This window comes from Dendrobates tinctorius, unplaced genomic scaffold, assembly GCF_039654945.1.
Source record: "Dendrobates tinctorius isolate UK_male_01 unplaced genomic scaffold, ASM3965494v1 ptg000032l, whole genome shotgun sequence".
Lineage (NCBI taxonomy): Eukaryota > Metazoa > Chordata > Amphibia > Anura > Dendrobatidae > Dendrobates > Dendrobates tinctorius.
In genome coordinates, this window is record NW_027361700.1 from 32,926,089 (window position 1) to 32,936,525 (window position 10,437).

Here is a 10,437-nt window from a genome sequence, read left to right on the forward strand (position 1 = left end):
AGAAGTGGCACTGGATCCAGTGAAGGTGATGGTCATCAGAGACTGGCAAGTACCCACTACCATCTGTGAGGTTTGCAAATTCTTGGGGTTAGTCGGCTATTACAGACGCTTCATCAAAGGCTTCACAAAAATGGCTGCTCCCCTTCAAGACCTGCTAGTGGGCCACTCCAAAAAGTCCAGGACAGAGTGTCCCGATTGAGTGGAATGCCAAATTGAAAGAGTTCTTCAACAACCTTAAGCAAGCTCTCACGGGAGAAGAGATCTTGGCTTACCCAAACTATGGTCAGCCATTCATCCTCTACATCGATACCAGCAACGTCGGTCTAGGAGCGGTTCTATCTCACGAACAGCAGGGCAAGGAGAAATTCATCACCTATGCCAGTAGGAAGCTTCACCCTACCGAAATAAATCCTGACAACTACAGCTCCTTTAAGTTGGAGTTCCTAGCTATCGTCTGGGCATTGACTGAGAGGTTCAAGCACTACCTCGCCTCTTCCAAGTTCACCATCTACACCGACAACAACCCTCTGATGCATCTGGAGACTGCAAAACTCGGTACCTTAGAGCAACGGTGGATGGCTCGGTTGCCCAACTATGAATTCGTCATCAAATATCGAGCTGGTAACAAAAATGCCAACGCTGATGCCTTATATGGCATGCCGCACCCACCTGACCTGGAAGAAGACCTGGTAGGCCTCGAAGAGATCGAGATACCGGCATTCCATCACCAGTATGCTTCCAGTGCATCCACTGTGTGAATAACAGGCATTCAGTCCAAAAAGTTTCCCTCAATCTGATACCTCATTATGGTTGGGCAGAGACACAGAGCAGTGATCCGGCTGTTTGCATGGGGAAGGAACTGCTTGATGCAGCCAACTCATCTCCAGCTCCTGATGCACCACCAGAAGTCCTAGAGCTGTGGAAAGAGAGGAAGAAGCTGTTCTTCTATGAAAGCAAACTGTGCCGAATGACTATCAACTCCCATACACATGAGTTGGTGCGACAGATCGTGTTCCCAAGATAGGATGTACCAATTGTCCTTGAAGTCTACCACAACCAAGCAGGGCACTTTGGATGGAAGAAGATAGAAGTCATTATCCGTGCTCATTTCTTCTGGACAGGAATGAGCCAGTCAATTGAGAAGTGGTGTAGAGAATGCAGCCCATGTAACCTCAGAAAAAAGGATCGCAACAGCCAAAGAGCCCCCTTGAAGCCTATCATCTTCTTCCTAGTACTTTTTCCAATGGCATATGGCAAGAACAACTGCAAAGGCCTTTCAAGAATATTTCTGCTGACCTGGTTATTGACAGACAGAAATCGGGCTTTCGAAGCAGAGGTCTTCCAAGAATTATTCACCTTATATGGCTATGAAAGCTGTAGTGCAGTCTGGAGAGTATCTGTTGCCTCTGATCCTGTAATCTTTTATTTTCACTGTGGAACATCTGGAAAGCAAGCATTATAAGAAGAACCAATATCAATCCCCCTGCTACAGGCACAGCGATGACTGGAAAACATGTATTTGGAAGTCGTCTTGCTACACTTGTAAGGAGAGCTTTAAACTAGAACAACATGGGAAGGGAAGCAAAAGACCAGAAAAAGCCATACACCTGACAAATGCTATTGAGAACTCTGCTGTTAGAAGTGGAAAGGAAGAACAAAGACAAAAGAATCTAATTAATAAAAATATTGGAGAAAGAGAAACCAATCACAAACTAAAATGTTTCTATACTAATGCACAAAGCATGGGCAACAAACAAGGAGAATTGGAACTACTAACGCAGGAGAAGAAATATGATGTCATTGGAATCACTGAAACTTGGTGGGACAATACACATGATTGGAATGCAAGACTAGAAGGATACAACTTATTTGCAAGAAACAGACTTGATAAACGAGGAGGAGGTGTCGCATTGTATGTTAGAAACGCGTATATATCTGCACAGAGATTGAAGCTTCAGAGACTGGGAGTTCTGTGGAAACTGTTTGGGTAAGAATACAAGGACAGAACAATGGAAAGGACACCATTGTAGGCATTTACTACCGGCCGCCTGTGCAACCTGAAGATATGGATGAACTCTTTATGCATCATATGGCCAAGTTCTCCCAAAAATATGACATAGTTGTCATGGGAGATTTCAACTATCCAGACATTTGTTGGGAATCTCTCTCAGGCAAAACTAACAGGTCAAGGAAATTCTTATCCTCTCTTGCTGACAACTTTATCTTCCAAAAGGTAGGGGAGAAAACAAGGGGAACTGCTACCTTGGATCTAATCCTTATAAACAGGGAGGAAATGGTTGAGGAGGTAAAAGTGGTTGGCACCCTAGGAGGTAGCGACCATGCTATTTTAGAATTTTGGATAACTAGAGGAGGAAGACCTGTGAAGACTCAGACGTCAAGGTTAGATTTCAGAAAGGCAGATTTTAAGGGATTCAGAAAGAGAATTGGAGGGATCCAATGGCTGGATATCCTTAAAAACAAAAATGTCAAGGAAGGATGGGAAATCTTGAAAAATGAAATTCTCAAAGCACAATTGTTAGCAATTCCGAAAAGAGGGAAGAATAGGAAGCATTTAAGGAAGCCAGGATGGATGAACACAGAACTTAAGCACATGCTAAAAAGGAAGAAAAAAGTTTATAAAATGGAAAGAGGGAGGCATATCTAAAGAAGAATATAATGCTGTCTGCAGAACCTGCAGGGCACAAATCAGATTATCTAAAGCTGACAATGAATTGAGGCTTGCAAGAGATGTCAAAAGCAAAAATAAAGGATTTTGGGGATATGTCAAAAGTAAAAGAAAAGTCAAAGATGCTATAGGATTTTTACAGGATGAAAATGATGAAATGGTAAGACAGGATGTTGAGAAGGCCGAACTTTTAAATTCCTATTTTGCATCTGTTTTCTCTCAGAAAGGAAATGTGACATCAACTGCTCTTCACTGTCCTATTAAGGGAATAGAAGAATCCAGGATATCTATAAACAGAAAGATAGTGAGGAAACACTTAGCTAACCTAAATGAATTCAAGTCTCCAGGTCCAGATGAATTACACCCCAGAGTACTGAAGGAGATAGCAGAAGAAATTTTTGAACCCCTCTCCATAATCTTTGAAAATTCTTGGAGAACAGGAGAAGTCCCAGAAGACTGGAGAAGAGCAAATGTTGTTCCTATCTTCAAAAAGGGGAAGAAGGTGGACCTAGGCAACTATAGGCCGGTGAGTCTGACTTCTATACCAGGAAAGATCTTTGAACAAATTATTAAACAACATGTATGTCAGTACCTGGATAAGAATGAAGTGATTAAACAGAGTCAGCATGGGTTTGTAACTAGTAAGTCATGTCAGACTAACTTAATTTCCTTCTATGACGGAATCACTGATTGGGTGGATCAAGGAAATGCTGTAGATATAGTATATCTTGACTTCAGCAAAGCATTTGACAAAGTATCTCATACAATCCTTATTGAAAAAATGACTAAGTATGGAATGGACAAGGCAACTGTTAGGTGGATTCATAACTGGCTTAGTGATCGGACCCAAAGAGTGGTCGTAAATGGCTGCACATCCAGTTGGAAGAATGTCTCAAGTGGGGTACCACAGGGCTCTGTCCTGGGCCCTGTATTGTTCAACATCTTTATCAACGATTTACGTGAAGGAATTGAGGGTAAACTCATTAAATTTGCTGATGACACAAAGCTAGGAGGGATAGCTAATACTAGAGAAGAGAGAGAGAGGATTCAAAAAGATATAAATAAACTGGAGAAGTGGGTAGCAACTTACAGAATGGTTTTTAACAGGGAAAAATGCAAAGTACTACATCTGGGCAATAAAAATGAAAAAAGCATATACAGAATGGGAGGAATAGGCCTAAGCAAGAGCACATGTGAAAAAGACTTGGGTATACTAATAGATCACAGACTGAATATGAGTCAACAGTGTGATGCAGCAGCAAAAAAAGCAAATGCAATTCTAGGATGTATTAACAGAAGCATACAGTCTAGATCACGTGAAGTCATTATTTCCCTCTACTCCTCTTTGGTGAGACCTCATCTGGAATATTGTGTCCAGTTTTGGGCACCACATTTTAAAAAAGACATCAACAAACTGGAGCAAGTTCAGAAAAGAGCAACCAGAATGGTGACCGGTCTGCAAACCCTGTCTTATGATTGCAGGATTTGGGATTGTTTAGTTTGCAAAAGAGAAGACTGAGAGGAGACTTAATAGCTGTCTACAAATATCTAAAGGGCTGTCACATTGTAGAAGGATCAACTTTATTCTCATTTGCACAAGGAAAGACTAGAAGCAATGGGATGAAACTGAATGGGAGGAGACACAGATTAGATATTAGAAAAAACTTTTTGACAGTTAGAGTGATCAATGAGTGGAACAAGCTGCCACGAGAAGTGGTGAGTTCTCCTTCAATGGATGTCTTCAAACAGAGGCTGGACAGACATCTGACTGGGATGATTTAGCGAATCCTGCTTTGAGCAGGGGGTTGGACCAGATGGCCCAGGAGGTCCCTTCCAACTCTACGATTCTATGATTCTATGATAGATGCTCTAAACCACTGTTCTTTGGACGAAGTCAACTCTTGAACCTTTGTGATGAGGTTCCTTGTGCTTTCATGTTGGTATTTGCTACCCATGCCTGATGTTTCACTCTTGGGGTGGGAGAGAACACCATGAAGACCTCTATAATTTCACATATCCTCGTGTCAACACTCCAGTTTGAGCACAGTGGCCCACTCTTGTCTTCGACAGCTTTGCACTTTTCTGTTGTCTTAGAAATAGAGTCCAGGCAGCCATGTGTGAGAGGTGACTTGGTGTTCTGTGGGTCAAGTAGACTGGAAAAGCAGGCATTCAGTTCTGATTTACACATGTATCCAGTTGTAACACAGTGTGGAGCGTCCCAGTAGCATCTGATTTCTCCTTTAGTGAGTAGTACGGCCATAGCGCAGAGCCCCAGTTGCAGCCAGATGAGAGCAGGCTAGCTTGGCGATCCATTTACAAGCCTGCTCCTCCCCAGCTCTTCACTGTATGACTTCAAGGGATTGTGCAAAGAGTCACCATCCAACACCGCGGACATGCAGAAACAAGCCAGAGCCTCCAGCGCACACAGCGATAATCCAAGCAGCGGTTATAATCCAGCGGTCCGGATGGCTGTGAGAAGATCCGGACAACACCATACCATCCGCAAGATAACGGCCTATGCGAAAAAATGCATCAGCTGGTGATCGACTTTCTAAAGATCTTACCTCTAGAAGAGCGCAACCAATGGCCTGAGAAGTTGTCAGACCTAGTCGAGATGTATAACCACACCCCTACAAAATCGACTAACTTCACCCCAGCTTACTTGATGCGAGCAAGACTAGGTAAACTCCCCATCGACCTGGAAATGGGTGTCCTAACACCAGAAAGCATACCTAGCTATCCAGACACAGACTAGAATACTGAGAGGCAACTACAGTACCGCAGAGTCCAGCAGTGTGTAAAAGAAAATCTGTTGCAAGCCCAGCAAAAACAAGAGCACATATGCTAGACGATCAGTGGGAGGATGAGCCCTACACAGTCCTACCATCTAATTTTGTCAACAGAAAGGTGATCCTCATCACCAAGGACAGAGGAAAAATGTCTGTTACTGTATCCAGAGACCACCTGAAAGTTTGCCCAATTCAATTGCGCAAGAAAGATGGAAGTCCAGAAGTTCCTCAGCAAATGGAAGAGACTAAAGGTACTGTCACACTTAGCGATGCACCCGCGATCCCGACCAGGGATATGACGTGGTCAGGATCGCTGGTGCATCGCTAAGTGGTCGCTAGTGAGCTGCCACACAGGCAGATCTCACTAGCGACATTGCTGGGGACGGGGGTCGCTACTTACCTGTCACACCAGACGATCCTGCGTCCTCCCGCCCGGCTCCACGCGTCGCTCGTCGTCACAGCAGGAAGCGCCGCAGGAAGCTGATGATGAGAAACAGTCCAGGACGTTCTCGCGCGATCAGCGATAAGCAGAGGGGGAGCGGGTTGTAGGTAAGTATCAGACACAGCGATATCGCTAGCAATATCTCTGTAACGTCACTAGTTACAGCGATATTGCTAGCGATATCTCTTAGTGTGACATGCCCTTAAAACAAAGGTTCGCACAATCTTAAGTGAATTTCCCAAGTCCTAGACACAAGTCAACAATGCAGTAGTAGTGCCAGTTAGAGATGAGCGACTTTGCCTTTTTTCGAGTCGAGTCGGGTTTCATGAAACCCGACTTTCGCAAAAGTCGGGTCGAACGAAATCGGCCGATTATCGTGACAAGTCGAAGGCCGACTGAAACACGAAACCCAATGCAAGTCAATGGGGAAGCAAAGTCGGCAGGGAGTGGAGGACAGGAAACACACCTACAGTGCCCTTTTGAATGCCTAAAACATCAATTCTTATTACTGAAGCATTTCAACCTTAATTTACTTCATAATACTAGTTACGCACTGAAAAATGGGGGTTATTTGACTAAATTTGTGGGGGGGAAGGGCTGGTTCCAGCTTTTCATGTGCCCTGGGCCAAAGAGCGTCCCTTTAACACATAGCACAACTCATGATGCTCCGATAACGGCAGAGAAATAGCGGTATAGTACAATGAAAAATACTTCACTTTTTACATCTCATGACTGATATCCATTTTAAATTCTCCAATAGCTCAAAAAACGGACAGTATATTACTCCATACAGTATTATGGCCACCGCATAGTGCGCTATACAGAGTAATGAGGCCCATATATTTCTCCATATAGAATCATTGGTCCCATATAATGTTTGAAACAGTATATGATGAGCTCCACATAATGCTACAGTATATGTTGGTCCCCATGGATGAAGCTGCACTGTCTGATGGGCCCAAATAATGCTCCATATATAATGGGCCCCATTTCTAATGCTCTAGTGTATAATGGGCCCTGTAAATGCTGTTCCAGTGTCTGATGTCCACCTTTGGAATGCTCCAGTGTTTGGTGGGCCCCATATATCATTCTCCAGAGTATAGTGCTCCCCAAAAATTGCTGTCCCAACATTGAAAACAATTAAATAAGTCTCCTCAAATAAGTCTCCTCGTTAGGGAATCCCTGTACTAGTCTGGGCGTACAGACGTGATGTCATTGCGCTCTCTGATCAGAATATCACTGTCAGAAAACACGGAAGACGTCATGGCAGTGGAGCAGGGAGAGGTAAGTATTTTAACTTTGCAAGTGCTGTGATCCTGAGCAAGCAGGGGGCGGCCCACTTGTTGGCGACGGCACTGGCACAGGGCGCCTCATAGTACGGCGGTGTGTCTGACGGCAGGTGGGCCGAACCTGCACTTTCATCTGCACCTTCCTCTTTGTCACCGTGTAAGGTGGTACAGTATATGGAAAGGGTAACCTGAGTTTCATCAGGGTCAGATTCTGGCTGTGTAGAGTGCGAGGGGAATGTAGTGGTCTGGGTCAATGTACCAGCAGAATCATCTAGCAGTGGCTGGGCATCAATGCACTTGTGGCGCCCCCAGGAGTACAGTCGCCACAGTGGCATTACCTTCCTCCTAGGGAGTGTGATGTCATGCTTGGGAGCAACGAAGGATCTCTCTAGCAGTTAAACCAACACACAACACATTTCCCACTCCAGGCCAGCAGGGAGAGCTCTGAACCTGACTGCTCAGGAGCTGATCTCTGTGGTCGGGAGGAGGTAAGTTAGGGCAGTCTGTGAAGGGAAGGGGAAGTGTGTGGACGTGAGAAGGGGAGCTGGAGGATGAGCAGAGTTAGGCTGAGTTCACACGTACCGGAACTCTCGCGGAAATTACCGCGAGAATTCCGGAATTCCATTCCACGGGAAAATCACATTTTAAATTCCCGCGATTTTCCCGCGGAAAAACTAGCATTTTGCAAGCGTAATTAGCTTGCAAAATGCTAGCGTTTTCCAAGCGATCTGTAGCATCGCTTGGAGAACTGATTGACAGGTTGGTCACACTCGTCAAACATAGTGTTTGACGAGTGTGACCGTATTTTTACTACTGAGGCCGCCTATGCAGCATCAATAGTAAAAGATAAAAAGTAAAAAAAAATAAAAAATGGTGTTATTCTTACCTTCTGACGTCCCGCGCAGTCTTCCCAGTAATCCTTTGCGAAAATGTCCGCGATGGCGTCCGTTGTCGCGGGATCGCGACGTCTCGCGATAATTCGCAATGACGTCGCGCGAATGACCGCGAGACTTCACGATCCCGCGAGAACGGACGCCATCGCGGGCATTTTCGCAAAGGATTACTGAGAAGACTGCGTGGGACGTCTGAAGGTGAGAATAATAATATTTTTTATTTTAAATTCTATTTTTTACAGGGATATGGTACCCAAAGCCCAGAGGACAGTCTCCTCTTCTCCGGACCGTGGGTACCATCCACAAATGTTCTGCTTACTTTTCGCATGGTGTACACAGCCACATGCGGGAAGTAAGCGGAACAATGCATTCCTATGGGTGCGGGATCGCCGCGATTCCGCAAAATAATGAGCATGCTGCGGTTTTTACCGCGAAGCGATTCCGCCGTGGTAAAAACCACAGCATCAGCACAGCATTGCGGAATCCCATAGGAATGCATGGGATGCTTATTTTTCGCGTTTTCGCGGCAAAATCGCACGGTTAAAACCGCCGCGGAAACGTGAAAAAAACGCCATGTGTGAACTCAGCTTTAAGGCTCACTCCAAGCTGGAGCGCATGGTCCGGATTCCGGTTTCCGAGTTTGTAGGGACACTGACGTTCCTGCAGCTGAAACCGGAGGAAGTAGCAGTTGTAAACGCTCTGTACACAACTAAGGCTCGGAGGCCCCAGCAGTGACGTGTGGGAGCCAGAAGGAAAAGGCTACGGCTGCCTGCCATACGAGAAAGTTCCAAAAGAGAGTCAACAGGGGGAACTTAATTGAACTCAGCACTGCGAGTACCTCAGATAAGCGATAGAACGGAGGCCACACTACCTATCTGCAGAGAGAGAATTCCAAATTGGCTTCCAGGCTGACCAACTCCTCCATCTGTATTCTGGGTCCTGGACGGCACTTACTAAGTACAGGTAAAGGAACTGCACGAATGTGTCTGTCATCTTTCTCCTGAGCCTGGCACACGGCTCTGCTACATCCTGCACTGCACACCATCTACCAACTCTTTCATCTGCCCTGCGACTACGGCCCTACCTGTGCAGGGCTTCTACATCTTAGCTGCACCACAACATCTGTCCCAGAGAAGCGACACTGCAGCGCTGGTCAACCTAATCAGAAACAACAGATGGCGTCACGTATCATTCACCTATAAACGTAATTCACCCCTTTGCATGGACGTTCAGGGCCACGGAACGGGTCACCACCACCGTGACACATCCCATTGTGCATTAGAGCTACAGATTGCTCTTTTATGTTTTATATTCTTTGTTGCACTATCTATTTAATTTTATATATAACTTTATATTCTTTGCCACACAATCTTTTTTGCTGCATTATATGCATTGCTGCACTATTTATTCATTTTTATATATATGATTTTTTATATATTTTGTTGAACACCTTTTTGCTGCACTATATTATGCATTTTTTATACTATGCACTTTATCAATATGAATTTGGGAGTATATTATAACACGGTCACTCTATATATTTATATTTATTAATTTTAATTATTTTTTCATATACTGTACCTGTGTATATATATACAGTATATCCTTGTATTATCATAAATTTTGGTTCCCAGTAGTGCCTTTTATGGCATTTGCCCCCTTATTTTATTTTATACATAGTTTATTAACTTATATATATGATAATTATCAAAAAATAAAATTTGGACATTTCCTTGGTGTTTTTCGTTGTTTTTTCACCCACACTCCATGTCAGATTCATCTTGGACTGGGGAATTCACGATTTGACTTGATAACCCAGGCATGGTATGATAGAAAGAGCTACATGGACTAATGTGAAGTGTGGCCTGCTGCATCATTCACTTTGGGTGGGGGTGACCAGGAGCCAGCACTTGACGACTCAGGGCTTGCATTTTTTGAAACTTCAGAAGAGGAGGGCATATTTGCTGGAGTCTGTTTTGGCAATGTAAGCCCAAACCAGTTCCTCATGCTCCGGCTTTAAAAGCGGTTAACCTACTCCCAGAAAAGGTAGACTTCCAGGTGTTCCGGAGACAGACCATGACGCAGGCTCAACACCTCCTGCCTTAGCTGCTATTGTTCTTTTGCCACTACCAACAGATGCACCACCACCATCAGCACCAGCTGGCCCCCCCACGCCCACGTCCGCGGCCTCTTCCACCAAACTTCAAAATTTAGCACAAATAGACACAAAATAACATCAGATATATGGCACTGTATCAGAAGCGTACAGCTCTATTCAGTCAAAGGATAATTGTCAATCTCCATATATATTCCATCAGTCACACAGAGACGCTCACAG

At 44.6% G+C, this 10,437-nt stretch overlaps 1 pseudogene; it reads right to left on the bottom strand.

Annotated features, from left to right (window-relative positions):
- Positions 1–1,352: 1,352 nt before the first annotated feature.
- LOC141086655 (BMP and activin membrane-bound inhibitor homolog pseudogene) lies at positions 1,353–4,999 on the bottom strand (annotated as a pseudogene).
- Between the last annotated feature and the right edge of the window lie 5,438 nt (positions 5,000–10,437).